Source organism: Esox lucius, chromosome 8 (genome assembly GCF_011004845.1).
Source record: "Esox lucius isolate fEsoLuc1 chromosome 8, fEsoLuc1.pri, whole genome shotgun sequence".
NCBI lineage: Eukaryota > Metazoa > Chordata > Actinopteri > Esociformes > Esocidae > Esox > Esox lucius.
In genome coordinates, this window is record NC_047576.1 from 20,408,145 (window position 1) to 20,422,558 (window position 14,414).

Here is a 14,414-nt window from a genome sequence, read left to right on the forward strand (position 1 = left end):
GGCTTAATGCTAACCCAGGAGACTAATAAAAGTGAGAGAAAAAAACTCATTTCTCTTTAAAAGGAATATGTTAACATAGACAGAAAAGTGAGGTGAAGAGAAAAAGAGAGGGAGAGACAGTGGGGGGAAATGCAGACCAAGAGAGAGAGGTGAGGAAGGGAAAGAGAGAGGTGAGGAAGGGAAGAGAGAGGTGAGGAAGGGAAAGAGAGAGGTGAGGAAATGAGAGAGAGGGAAGGGAGAGAGGGGGAGGAACGTAAAGAGTGAGAGGGGAGGAGATGAGAGACAGAGAAAGAGAGGAAGAAGGGAAAAAGTGAGGTGAGGAAATGAGAGAGATGATTTAGAGGAGCCAATTGTTGGGAAATTACAGGGAAAACCAGACTGAGGAAATGAAGAGAGATACACGATCCATGATAGATGATACATGATACATGTGCTCTAAGCAGTATTTTACAGCCCTGAACACTCAGGGGAGACATTTGGTAGTTAATGTTGGAGATGTTGAGCATGGATCTGTCTCCGGGTGACAGTGTGTGGCCTTGCTGTCCTGCCAGGTGACACCGGACCAAAGCCGCAGAGGTGCTGCATGATCCATGATGGATCTGATTTACAGACTCCAGTCAGGTGGCTGAGGGCGGGCGAGTGATGGATGACGCCTCCCAGATTCCGGGACAGCAGAGGGGATGTTGACCACGAGAGAAGTATCCTACTGCAGGTGATGTACAGTATTACAGGCAGCAAGGTTACCTGTTCCATCCCCCTCTGTCATTCCATCCTCCCCTTTACTCTCAAACCTCAACACGCCATCAAATGGATGGCTGGAGTCCTTGACTGTGATTGATATACTTACAAAGTAGCAATGAAGCAGAGGCATTCCTTTTCATCCCTTAGTATCTGTGTCTGGCTGTCTAAACATGTACTGGTCAACAGGAAGAGAAGGACTCAGACATGTTTACCCCGATGCTTTCAGTTTTGTTTGGCCAAATCTAATGTGTCAAGTGTCTTGTGACATTGCCACGCAGAACAGCACAGCTCGGCTTGTGTTTCTAAGGTCACACTCCCCCCAGTGCTTCCGGCCAAACTTATTGTAAATATTTTTGGAGTACCGTAAAATAACATGGAAGTCATAGAGTTTTCCCTCAAACAAAATGTCTGATTATAGTTATTTGCTAAATGGCAGCTGACTAAACAATGTGAACACTCCAGCTGTAACTTCAGTGCTCGGTGTATTTGCATGAATGTGTGTGTGCAGAAATAATTCAACGACTGGTTGTTCAGGTCCCGAGAGGCAGAGAAAAAAAGTATACATTTTTTAACAAGATTGTTTTACTGCAATTGGCCTGGGTTATTATTTGCATGTTATACCACATTGTTTTTCCTAATCTCAGTTTGTCATTGTCAGAGTAGTCACATATATTGGTGTTTTTGTGTGGTTTTAAAAATATTCAGCTAATGTTTTTCAGTCATGTAAATGAAGCAGTAATGCATAAAATGAAATCTATAAAACCAATGTGAAATACAGAAATGTCTCTTCTCAGCTATAAGATAAAATGCTACACAAAAGTTATTATAAACAATGTGTGTGTAGGTGTATTTGTCATGCTTCTGTGTCTGTGCAGGACGTACTATGTGTACAGTATATGTGGATAGATATACAGACTATCCCAGTATGTACACTACCAGAACAGGCATATGTGTTCTGGGTGAGAAGAGCCTTATTTCAGTTTCCCACAGTTTCTTATTCGGATAGTTGATGGTGTGACGTGTGAATGTGTGTTTGTGTGTTAGTGAACAGAACAGATGTGTTTTAGTTGTAGAGAGATAGAGGGAGAAATAAAAAAAAATTGCTGGATATTTGTTTGTGCTTCCCGGCACATGTTAGGTTCATAATGGGGCCATTGAAAAGATCCGGCACACCTCACAATCTTCCAGTGACACCTGCAACACCCCGGCAAATTGGCAGGCTGCACCACTTTAATATACTGTGCTGTGAAGAGTCCGTAAATCAGCCACAACTGAGCTAATACCACAGCATTAAGACCAGGAAGAGTGAAGCCAGCAAGGTCAGGCGTAGGAACACTGCTGTGCCCCCACAACGGTGATTCATTTAAATGTTTTAACACAGTGTCACCACAACGCTTCACAGCAACACTCACTGCAGAGAGAGCAGAGCATCCCGGTTAACGGATCTTTTAGGAGGGAAAGTTGGAGTGCAGAAAATGACTAATTGTAACTCACTGCGGAGCGACTGGGAGAAAGTTTGTTGAATGTGAAATGAAAACAGTTTGTTAACTGCTAAGACTGAAACTCTAGCTGACCCAGCAGTCTGTCACACGGCCAGCAGCTCCAGTGTGTTAATGAAAGCGACACGTACCGTCTAAACTTGAAACCTGAACCTAAAACAAACATATACAAATCACTGGTCCGATGTGTCCAACACTGTTTTCACTGAGCCCGTTCTCACACTGAAAAGGCAGTTTTCCTGCCTCAGCAGGTAAATACACCTGTATATTTATAGTTTTACATAAACATTATGTAAATGTTGTCACAAATTCGTTGACATAAAGTTGGAGTATGCTGAGTGGTGGTGCTTCCTGAAGTTTATTGGTACACACAAAGAACCTACTGTGTAGGATAGGGACATACTCTCTCTGACACACACACAATTATACATGCCACCCCACCCAACCACACACACACACAAAACACAAAAAGCTAGAAATGCAACACATAGGCCTTAATGTAGCATAGTGGTCCAGGATGCTCTTTGATAGAATTACAATGACCACCACACTCTAGATTCAAACCTCAACCAAGCCACTCTCTTGACCAGTGCCCTGTGTGTGAGCTGGCTAGGGGGGAGGCATGGTCAGCAGGGATTTCCTGTTGTCCATGAGCTCTAGCGACTCTCCTGAATTCACTGGGAAACAGTATTACTGTATATACATGGGATACAGTGATACTGTACATACAGTATCTAACTAAAGAATATAAATAAGTTCACTTGGAAAACACGACATTAGGAGAGATCCAGACCATCCCGGAATACAAGGAGAAAAATATATTGTAACTGTTCTCAACTAATAAGCAAATACAGGAGTGTATATTTTGTATGTATGTACATATGTACAGAATGTGTTTACAGTAAGTCTGTGCATGTACGTATGTACATTAAGTATATGTGTATGTAGAGTATCTCACAAAAGTGAGTAAACCCCTCACATTTTTGTAAATATTTGATTATATATTTTCATGTGACAACACTGAAGAAATGACACTTTGCTACAATGGAAAGTAGTGAGTGTACAGCTTGTATAACAGTGTACATTTGCTGTCCCCTCAAAATAACTCAACACACAGCCATTAATGTCTAACCCGCTGGCAACAAAAGTGAGTACACCCCTAAGAATAGTTACAATATATCTTTCTCCTTGTATTCCGGGATGGGCTGGGTCTCTCCTAATGTCGTGTTTTCCAAGTGAATTTATTTATATTCTTTAGGAGCCATTGACTTGGTGCATTAGGGGTCAGGAGTTTGGAACATGCCATTTCTCCAAACACACCAGTGTATGTTCGGGCCCATGTGCTAGTGATTTCTCCTGTCTCCTATGTGTGCAAAGCCTGGATGACATGATCAGATGTTTGGACTGCCTGGTCCCGGCACCGCTTGTATCAAACAGGGACTCTGAGATGTGATTGGTTGTTTTGCAGGAGTCACGTTGATGAAAGGAAGGTTGCTTGTTGATTGGCTGCTGTCCCCTGGTCTTTACATTAAACAGCTTGTCACATTCTGCTTGGATAGGAAGGTTGGAAAGGTTATCCAGAGGGCTGCCCTGAAGGCCCCATCCATCTCTTCTAATGATCAGAATATAAACTCTGGGTGTCACAAAGCCTACCGCACTGAACGTCTTGTCTTGGTCTGGCATAACAGACTCCCTCCACGGTCTGTTGTTGCAATGGATTTGTATCGCCCATATTATTTTATCGACCATATTTTCCTCACAGTGTTTCATGTTTTTTTTTTCCTTTACAAGCTAAACCTGATGTAGCGGTCACACCGTGAGATGTGGTTGTCAGGCTCGCGACTGGCCAGGGCAGGTGCAGATTCCCAGGGGCGAGGACGCATGGTTCAGAATGTGTCTGGACGTGTCTGGCCCCTCTCTTCCAGACAGGGATGAAGGTTTCACACAGGACCTTCTGTCCACAACCATCACTCTGCTGATCTCTATGGAACCAGGCAGACCTACATTCCACCAGGGTGTCGTCATGGCAGCGTAGTGGGGCACTAGTTCCTTAATCTCTCCCAATCCCTGTGGTTTTCCTTCGAGGTGTTTGATTAGGGAATGTTCTGGGTGTGTGCCGTTACCGAGTGGTTGTGTATATTGTCATATGGAAGTGATACGGCTGAGGTGAAATCAATGTATTCTGACACACAGATGTTCCACACTGGATTATGAACCGCATCAATCACTGCTCAATGAGCCGGTGAGAAGAGGTGTAAACAGCACACACTACACTAGCACGACATGCGTACAACTCCAACCCTTCTGCACACCGCTAGTCTCACGGTCAACCATGCTCTCCGTACACCACACACCGTCTGGAAGTCAGTCCACACATATCTCCATTATCCCCACACGACACTCAACATAATACAGTACAAGACAGAGTAATGATCATCCAGACGCTCCATTCACCATTGTAGGCCTGCCTGTGGTAGTATGTAGTGTTAGGTTACTGTCAGGTCTAGCCTAGCTTCATGTTGGAACAGCAAGGTGTAGCGAATAGAACATGTGACCAAATGATCTCTGTGCAGTTCCAGAAGGTGGCACTCTCTCGAAAGGCATTGGTGTTTTCCATTGTTTGCCCATACCCCTGCTTCAGGAATTCCAACCATACAGTTATTGAAAAGTTACATTATTGACAGGAATGTAAATGCGTATGGTTATATTTTGTCCTCCGATTACAACTTCCCCAAAGTTTCAATCTTTGCCTGGTCTTCACTGTAGTGGTAGATTTGTCTTTTTTCCTCAGCACCTGAAAAATAATGGATTTGCACATGTAGTATTATACTAATTGACCATATCATTCATGCAATAGAATTAGAAGAACTACGGTCAGTGTAACTGATTTTGTTTGCTGACAGAACATTTGAAATCGTTTGAATGTTTTCCATAGTATTTTGACCGAAGACAAAACAGCAAACTCTTAAGAGTGTATTTTTCTTTAGGGTCACTGTCTGGTATCTGCACGAGTGGCCATAAGACAATATATCAATAAGACAAGAGATTCAGTCCCAGATGTCCAGTCTTATTAAACCTCTCTCAGCATTAGGGCCTGATTCATCGGCTAAAACAGTTTGATGATGAATCATTTTGTTTCCGGAAGGAGCACGCTGGCTCTTTGTTTTGTTTTACAGCACCTGCAACTGGAGAAGGCCTAGTGTGCAGACGTCAGCCCTGACCTCATCAGAGAGACTGACTCCTGTGGACGTGTTAATCTGGGTGGGGGGTTTTCATGTGTTTTCTTCTGGGTTGTGTTTCAGGACCACAGCACTCTAAAACTATTGCTGTGAGCTTATAAAATGGATGAGAGCAACAATGTGAAACATGTTTTGAGCATAACTGGTATTGATTTGACCAGTCCTTTAATTGTCATCAAGGTCCAAAGCATTGTTGAATTATAGAGTATTAAATGAATGTGTGAAAGTAGGAGCAAGTTAGTAGGGTTAAGTGTTCCTATAATCACCTGAAGATGGCAGTAGTAGGTAACTCACCAAGGATGAAACACAGGTAATGTACTATGGTAGAGGATAGCTACAAAGACTGGTGAGTCAAAAACCAAGATTGTTTTGAGTAAGACTTGTCACACAGTATTTTGTCCTGAACTAGGCTTGGACCAGGGATATCTAGATCTCAAACCCACACGAATGCCCTCCTTGAAAATCAACCAACTGTTTAGCTATACGAAAGTGACCAATTAAACAGTTTCATCTGCAACATTTCAAACTAGCTGTGGAGAAAGCTTACAGTAGGTTTTTTAATCTGTTGCAGTAGCAATTGTTTTTACTTACCAAAGTAAAAACGAAGTGTGTTCAAAGACAATAGGTATTTAGTTGTTCATACTATGCTTACCAACAATCTTTTGAGGTTTGAGGTTTTGAAATATTTATGAACTGAGTTTCCTATATCTTTGATATCGTCTTTCTCTCTGGCTCTGGTAGATTACTCAGCTGAACTCTTTTACCATCAAATGGGCCCCAGCAGTCAATCTGTGAGTAAATCTCTCTCTTAGCTTTTTGATCTGCTGGTGAAGGATTGCTGTTATTAGTGTTCTGTGGGTTTCTACTTTGTTGTTATGCTCTGGAAAACTGTTATGTTTTGTTAGACTGCTGTAACTAGCCAGGGTAGTTAGCCGGCTAAATAACAAAATATTACCTGGCTGGCTTGTTGTAGGCAATTTTCAAAATGCTTGTTTACTTGGGGCTACAGCAGCTGTAAATCAGCAAGCTCCCTATGTGTTAAAAGCCACTGAATCATGCAGTGCTAACATAAAAGGCTTAGACTAAAGACTATGGACAACAGTCTTGCCTTATATTAAATTCATTTTGTATTTGCTTATAAGTGGGCAGAACAAGTCCTCAAAATCAATGTTCATGGGGGGACACAGTGTTTGAAGATATACTTTTTTGTTTAAATTGTGGGTATTGGACTAACTTCCAGCTGATGACGTTTGAAGAGTGAAGTGTACAATTCCATTGGGAATTTTGATGTATGTCCTATGGCAAATGTATATGTGCAACAGTACCTGCAGTTCATGCCACCATCACTTTAACCCAGCGTAGAGGTAATGATATACCCATGTTCTATGACCTCACCATGACTTCACCATCATCGGATGGAGGTCAGCTGTTAAATCAGAATGAGTATAAATAAAATCCTTCAGATTTCCTGGATCTGGGTAGCAGGTGATCATTAGAAATCTCCATTGAGCTTGATTTCCATTGAGCTAGATTTTTTTAGACCAGGAATTGGATTAACTGGTGTTAGTGAAACTGGCTCTGTATGTTTAAATAAAGATGACATCGCCTGTCTCCTTAAATGAATCAAATGCACATGCAAAGGTGTTGACAAGGCTGAAGATAAGGAAAATGGCTTTTTACCATGTTTAAGGCTGAAGGAGTCATGTTCTTTCAATCTTCTTCAAGTGTTCAAAAAACTGAATTGATACTTTCTCCAAATAAGATAAAAGCATTATGGACTGACATCATCTCCTATGGTAATTAAAGCTCCTCATTGGGGGGATGGGGGGGGGGGGGTAAATGTTTAACACAAATAAAGACTGATAATACATGGTTTTAATAAAAGTCGATTTTGGGATTTATTAAACACACCTCTAGCTCCCCTATCTGCACATGAAATGTTCTCTGTGGAAAAAAATCATAGTCTTAAATCACTTAATTAAAGTGTATTCTTCTTTTGAAGCCTAAACCATCCCCATTAGCTATGGCATTAGTACACAGATAAGAAAACGTAATCATTGCTGTGCTATGTCAATCCAAGTGCATTTTTACACCTTAAAAGTATCAGAATCCCCATTTGATGACATGACAAATATAGAGTACATCTAGTACACAGTGGAGGGCAGCAGTCTGTTGAAACAAAAACAGTTTACCCCCCCATCCCCTGGGTGCATGTCTGCCTGTCTGTGTGGCTGAGTGTGTGTGTGTGTCTATGCACGCCTCTGCGTGTACCCCTGGGTGTGTGTGTGTGTATCCCATACCTCAGTGACACACAGGATTGTTTCCAGGAGGCGGTAATGAAACACAGATCATTTCATTGCAGCATAAACTAATAAAGCGGGACAAACAACGGCTCCCAAACCTAATCAAACCTGACGACAAGTGACAGGGGAGCATTAGCTGCATTTCGGGAAAATTAACATTTTACTCCTGAGCAGGGCTGAAAGTCACATTTGAAAGGCCTAGGAGTCCTTCATGGAAGCGATTATCCTGCATGGCCGTCGCCCTGCAGGACCCTCCCAGAGACATGAGGTCAGAGGTCGACCAGGCCATTAGCAGCCTAATTATGGGGCTTCACTTCACATTTTCTGTGCCACAGACAGAATAGACCCGTTACCGTGGTAGCTGGAGCAGAAACAGGTACACCCAGAGTAGGACACTCTATATCAGGGGTGTCAAACCAGTTCCACTGAGGGCCAAGTGTCTGCAGGTTTCTGTTTTTTCCTTTAAATTGGTTCCCAGTTCAGACCTAAACAACCAGGTGAGGGTAGAAACTAACCAATTAGTGATCTAATTAATCAATCAAGTGAAAACCTGCAGACACTCAGCCCTCCGTGGAACTGGTCTGACACCTCTGCTGTATAATGATGCCCAACAGAAGCACCACTGTATAGCTATAGAACTGCAAATGTGTGCGTTTCCAACAGAACACTAGCATCTACTAAGAGGTCTTTCTCTCGACTTCATTTAAGGCCAGCCCCAGCTGATGGAGCTTTACCTAGCAGCTGAATATACTCCTGACCAAAAATGATTATAATCTAGTTCATCTTTGAAACGTTTGCTCTCGGTCTAAAGGCCTTCGATTCTTTGATTGCCCGAATTAGGAGAGCTGGGCCTCAGCACTTGGAAGGATCTTATGCAAGCGATGATGGACTTACAGTACATTAACTGATATTTGGACAAAACACAATAAAGTACTTGAGATAAACAGTTACGGCTTAAGGTGCAGCTGCAGCCTAAAAATAGGGGTAGCCCTCCACGAGTCTGATCCCAGAGATCCACTGGGCGGCTGTTTTAGCCCAAATGAGAGGCAGCATGATCAGTTCGGGCAACACAGAGGTGTCCATTGTCTCTTGGCGGCTGTTTGTGCAGAAAGATAAGCCCCCTGGTTAATATTCATGCGTTGATGGGGGAAGGGGGGGTGGGATTGTGGCCAGTTTAGCCTTCCAATACAGTTGGAATAACTCACTGCACTTTTAATCAACAGCTAAGTGTGCACACACAATGAACACACACGCACACACACGCACGCACACTCATGTATGCATCCTGGCTTGTAACTCTAATAACGCCTCATTTTGGGGGCTTTCTTTAATCGCAGGGTCATTGTCTCCATTCCCAGTGAGTCACAGTCAATAAAGACAAGTTAGGGGAGACAGAAGTTGAGGGTGAGGGGGCCGACACAGGGGCGGTGACCTTGGTGTGGAGACAATATGAAGCACCAAGCCCACCCCTCCTAAAGAGGCATTCTTCTGCTATCTGGACTCTGTGGAGGGGACACTGTCAGTGGCCACCATTGTGAGGCAGGGGAATGACTCATTCTCTTCAACCAACAACTTAAAAGGATCCCAGGGATTCAGCAGACTTGGATCTGCTCCATTCTGTTTGTATGTGTGTGTGAGAATTGCCCCTACATGGGCCCACATCAAATGAAGTATTTTCAGACCTGCCAATCCAATACTGAAATAGTCCACATCCATGATTCCAATAATCCTGTGTAGACATTGGGTAATTCTTGATGAGATAGCCTTTACCCCTGCCCAAACCATGCAATTTATGTAGTGCGTAAAAAAAACATAAAATCTGTAAAAAAAAAAACATTTCACTTGGTGAAGGAGAAAACAAGCCAAGCAGTGATTTAAATTGGCTAATTTATGTTAGAGCACAGGGCTTTTACATGCATGATTAAACATCTTTATTCACTCGAGCTTGTTTTGAACATGCTGTCATTGATAGCCAAAACATCCTCAGCAACGCTGTACTTCCCTGTGATTGGTTCCCACCACCCCGCTCCTGTCAGTCAGCCCGTTGTGTTTGTGATATAGCCCACCAGGATAGACCTGATGACCCGAAAGTGACCTCCTCCAGCCGACTGCAATGAACTCCAGTCACCCATTACATGTCTGTCTCTCCAACCATCCGTCAAGTTAATAAGGACATTGTAACAATGGACTGCATGGCTCAGAAGGTTGTACAGGTCGGAAAGGCAGGCAGCAAGGCCTTGACAACCCCCAACTGTTGCAAACCAATTACTAAGGGAGAAGCTTGGGGATATACTTTGTGTGTCTTAAGACTTTTTTTCTCCCTTCGGAGATGTAGTTCTGAATGACGATGTCTGGCTGGGGGACAGTGGATTTACATAGAAAACTCAATTGGACTGTTAACAGGCATTACCCAGAAACTCCCTGCTATCGACCAATCAGCATCGACTGGCCAAATAACCTGTTTAGTAAAAGGTAACATTCATTTGGAGTGAAGCAGATTTGTAACATTTCCGCTGAGACGCTCCTCAATGTGTGTGTGAATACTGGTCCCTGTTGAACATAGAACTCAGATGTTGGCTTGGCGCTGGGCCTCTCTTCATATGAATCATGTTGGGTTTATGGGCTTTTGGCTGAGTGCAGCTCCCCCTATTAGCCAAGACAGACCAATCATGTCACTCCCCGGGATTAAATCCTGGATTCTGTCTTTACACAGGTCTATTGTCTTACTTAGCTGTGGAATTTAAAAACATAAAAAATTTGGTATTCTTGCCAAAGGTTTCTTCCTTTTATATTTACTTTCTAAGTACAGTGCCTCCATTACAGTAGTACAATATATCAGGATTTCTGATCCAGAATTATCAACAAATTTGTGCTTGAGTGTGCAACTAGAGAATCACCAAGGGTAGCCAGTACATGGATCTCAGTGCAGCTAGTCTCAACAGACTGAGCCTCACAGTGAAACTAGTCTCAACAGACTGGGCATCACTGTGCAGCTAGTCTCAACAGACTGGGCCTCAGGGTGAAACTAGTCTCAGCAGAATGGGCCTCACAACAGACTGGATCTCACAGTGCAGCTAGTCTCGACAGACTGGGACTCACGGTGCAGCTAGTCTCAACAGACTGGGCCTCATGGTGCAGCTAGTCTCAGTAGACTGGGCCTCACAGTGCAGCTAGTCTCAACAGATGGGGCCTCAGGGTGAAACTTCTCAGCAGAATGGGCCTCACAACAGACTGGATCTCACAGTGCAGCTAGTCTCAACAGACTGGGCCTCACGATGCAGCTAGTCTCAGTAGACTGGGCCTCACTGTGCAGCTAGTCTCAACAGACTGGGCCTCACGGTGAAACTAGTCTCAACAGACTGGGCCTCACGATGCAGCTAGACTCAGTAGACTGGGCATCACTGTGCAGCTAGGCTCAACAGACTGGGCCTCAGGGTGAAACTAGTCTCAGCAGAATTGTCCTCACAACAGACTGGGCCTCACAGTGAAGCTAGTTTCAACAGGCTGGGCCTCACGGTGCAGCTAGTCTCAAAAGACTGTGCCTCATGGTGCAGCTAGTCTCAAAAGACTGGGCCTCACAGTGAAGCTAGTCTCAACAGACTGAGCCTCACGGTGCACCTATTGAGTCATGTGGCCAACTTGGTCAATTAGTGCCCAGAGTGAATACAGGCATCCACAATTTCAGTTTAAGTCTTTACCCTGGCGTGGCCCCCATTTTTAGAACCAAACTGCCAAAGTAATTTATGATGTTGTTAAGGGAAACATTGCCCAGGAGCTCTGGCCTCGACACTGGTGCAATATTTAACTATTATCAGGGTACTCCAGGTGTTGTTTTAAAACACCTCATGGTACTGACTTGCTCTCTCGTTATCTCTCCTGCAGTCTCTCTGTGGCTGTCTCTCTCTGCCTGTCCTTCTCTCACTCTCTGTCTTGCTGTCTCTCCCTCCATCTCTGTATCTCTGCATGCTGGGTGTGTGAGTACATGTGCTCTGAAGGGTTGGATGGCCTGTGTTTCTTCTCTTGGGACTTCCTTTCCTTTTTTTAATGCATGATTGAGTTATTTTCAGTGGTGGAATTAGGTATATTATTTCTTGTTAGAGCCGCCCTGGTTTTGGTGGGAAAGGCGAACCACTTGGTGACCGTAACCTTGTCTCCTCGGCTTGGCTTCAGGTGTGTTACTGAAGCTACTGTCATGGCGGAGGAGGTTCTGGTCGCCTAGGTTACGATACTGTTTCTTATGTGTCGTGGATGAACAACGCGGTGGTGGTTTTTCTTAACAAAGAATGTCTTAAGGAATGTTTTTCCAAGTCACGCCATTCTGATCTCTGTGTACATGGATTACAATTTTGAATATGCCAACATCCATTTCCATTGAGCTCTTGCAGCCCGAATTGTTTGCGTTGTTGGAAGTTTGCAAGTTGACATCCGGAACTGAAACAAGTTACATAATTTCGTGTTTATGTTTTTGGACTCACCTGAGCAGACTTTGGAGTTGTCGTCTAAAGTCAATCATGACAACAGGCTGTATATGGTTGATGTTAGTTCAGACAGTCAACAGTGTTTTGAGTGCAGGTATACTGGCCATAAACGTCAGGCTTGCCGGCATAGGGAGAAGGCAAATAGCGGTGGTGTTACTGTGATGCCTGGGCTCTAATGTAGAGAAAGGCAAGCCAACTGTGTTGGAGGAAGCATCTACTGCTGATTAGGTTTTTAGTGCTGAGGGCACTGAGCCGCTGAATGTAGAGCTGCTGAATGTAGGGCTGCCAGAGGGGAGCGCAGCACCTGACACAGGTTGTTGTAGGGAGGTGTTAGTGGTTCTGGGAATATGTTTTCCCAGGCAAATGTGGAGATGCCCACTGCAAGTGGTGGGGTACAAGAGGTGGGTCAGGGGGAGCTAGTTTTCCTGATGATGGAGATGCTCAGTACTGGGGGTGGGGTACAGGTGGGAGTTGTGAAGGTGGTGGTGGATGGGAGTCACGGGGCTGTGGCCTCTGTTGTTTCTAATACTTCTGTTGACATGTTAGCTGTCGGTGACTGATCACTCTTCTCTCTGGATGAGGTAAACGAGTTCCTGGATCTAACTTTTGGGAAATCTGTTAAATGAGCAGATTTTTTTGACATGTTTGTGTGACTGCTGTGGTGTTACAGAAGACTACAGGGTTAGAGCTCCACCCTTTACATTTGGACAACAGTATAGATTTGGTCGACGAGGTGTAGTCATCTTAACTTTGTGTCAGGGGAAGCTAAATTAGCCATTTGGGAGACAGGAAGGACTTGTATTCAGGAACAGGGGTCTGTGGATGTGGTGGACATGTTTGAGGGGATGCTGGCAGCCAGACCGAGGGCTGAGTATGCCTATTACAAACTGGTTAGGAAACTTAAGCTGTTCATGAGTATATGGGGCATTCAGGGGTTGGTGTGTTCAGTTTCTGTGAGAATGATTTGGTGTTGTGCTTTTAAATGATCTTATACATGTTTTTGTTCGTTTGAATATTTATTGTGTTGGGGGCTACTGGATCAAATACAGATGTTTTAAAACTCGGTCTCTGTCTGTCTGTCTCTTTATCTGCCTCACAGGGAATTGGTGGCATTTTTTCCCATCATAATAACCAATACATTATCAATTCAACAGTTTCTCTTTTAGACATCTATAAGTTATTAAGTTTATACTGCTCTGCACTGAGTAAAGATGCATGTAGAGAATAAAGTGGTGCCAAACAACGAAGGACTCTTTTTCCCCTCAGAATTATGTTGGAAGGAAAAAAGTCACAAAGGAAAAAACCCAAACAGTGTTTCTCAGAGAAGTGTTTTATTGGCCGTCTTTCAGCGCAGCGTGTAATTCTGCTGTTGATTTTAGGTGGCTCTAGCGGAGCTGCAGTTTGCCTCAGTCAATGGCACTGTTCAGGTCTTCTACATCACTCTCTCTGGGGAGCTGTGACTACACATTAAAGCTGCTCATTAACTGCCAGAAACAGAGCAGGCTATGCCATGCCTTAACACATACAGTACCCTAATGCACAGAACAATGCATTAAACCAGCTAAGCTATTTACCTGAATGGATTATATTCTGCTCAATTATACTGACCGGCCGAGATTTAAATCCTGAGTTGAGACTTGAGTTACATGTGGCTATACGGCTTATGATAGGGCCAAAGTTCTAATCTTGTACCCATTTTTGAATTATTTTACATACGTATCTGATGATTGAACTTTTAGAAGTTATTCAAAAATAGTGTAGCGATTTGAAATACATTAAATAATACGGAAGCCCAGATATTTGTGATGATGCGGATGACAATCATATGATTGAGAATAAGAGGAAATTGTTTATTACAGCCACGCTGTAATGCACTGATGTCATAGACTGACAGAGTTAGGCCAGAGGAAGTGGTTGTGTACTACTGTCTACAATAACAACATTTAGCCCCATGGGCTTCAGTCACCTGTCACTCAGCTGGTTGGCAAGGAATCTTTTGGTGTCTTTCAAAACAGGTTTCAATTCTAAAAATCTAAATGGGAGGGTGATCGTACGGCCTGAGATCCATTATGCCGATGGGTTCTCAGCGGAACCCTACAGCGACAGGGTTTTTTTGGCTATGATTCCCACCGGAACGCCATAGAAACCCAGAAC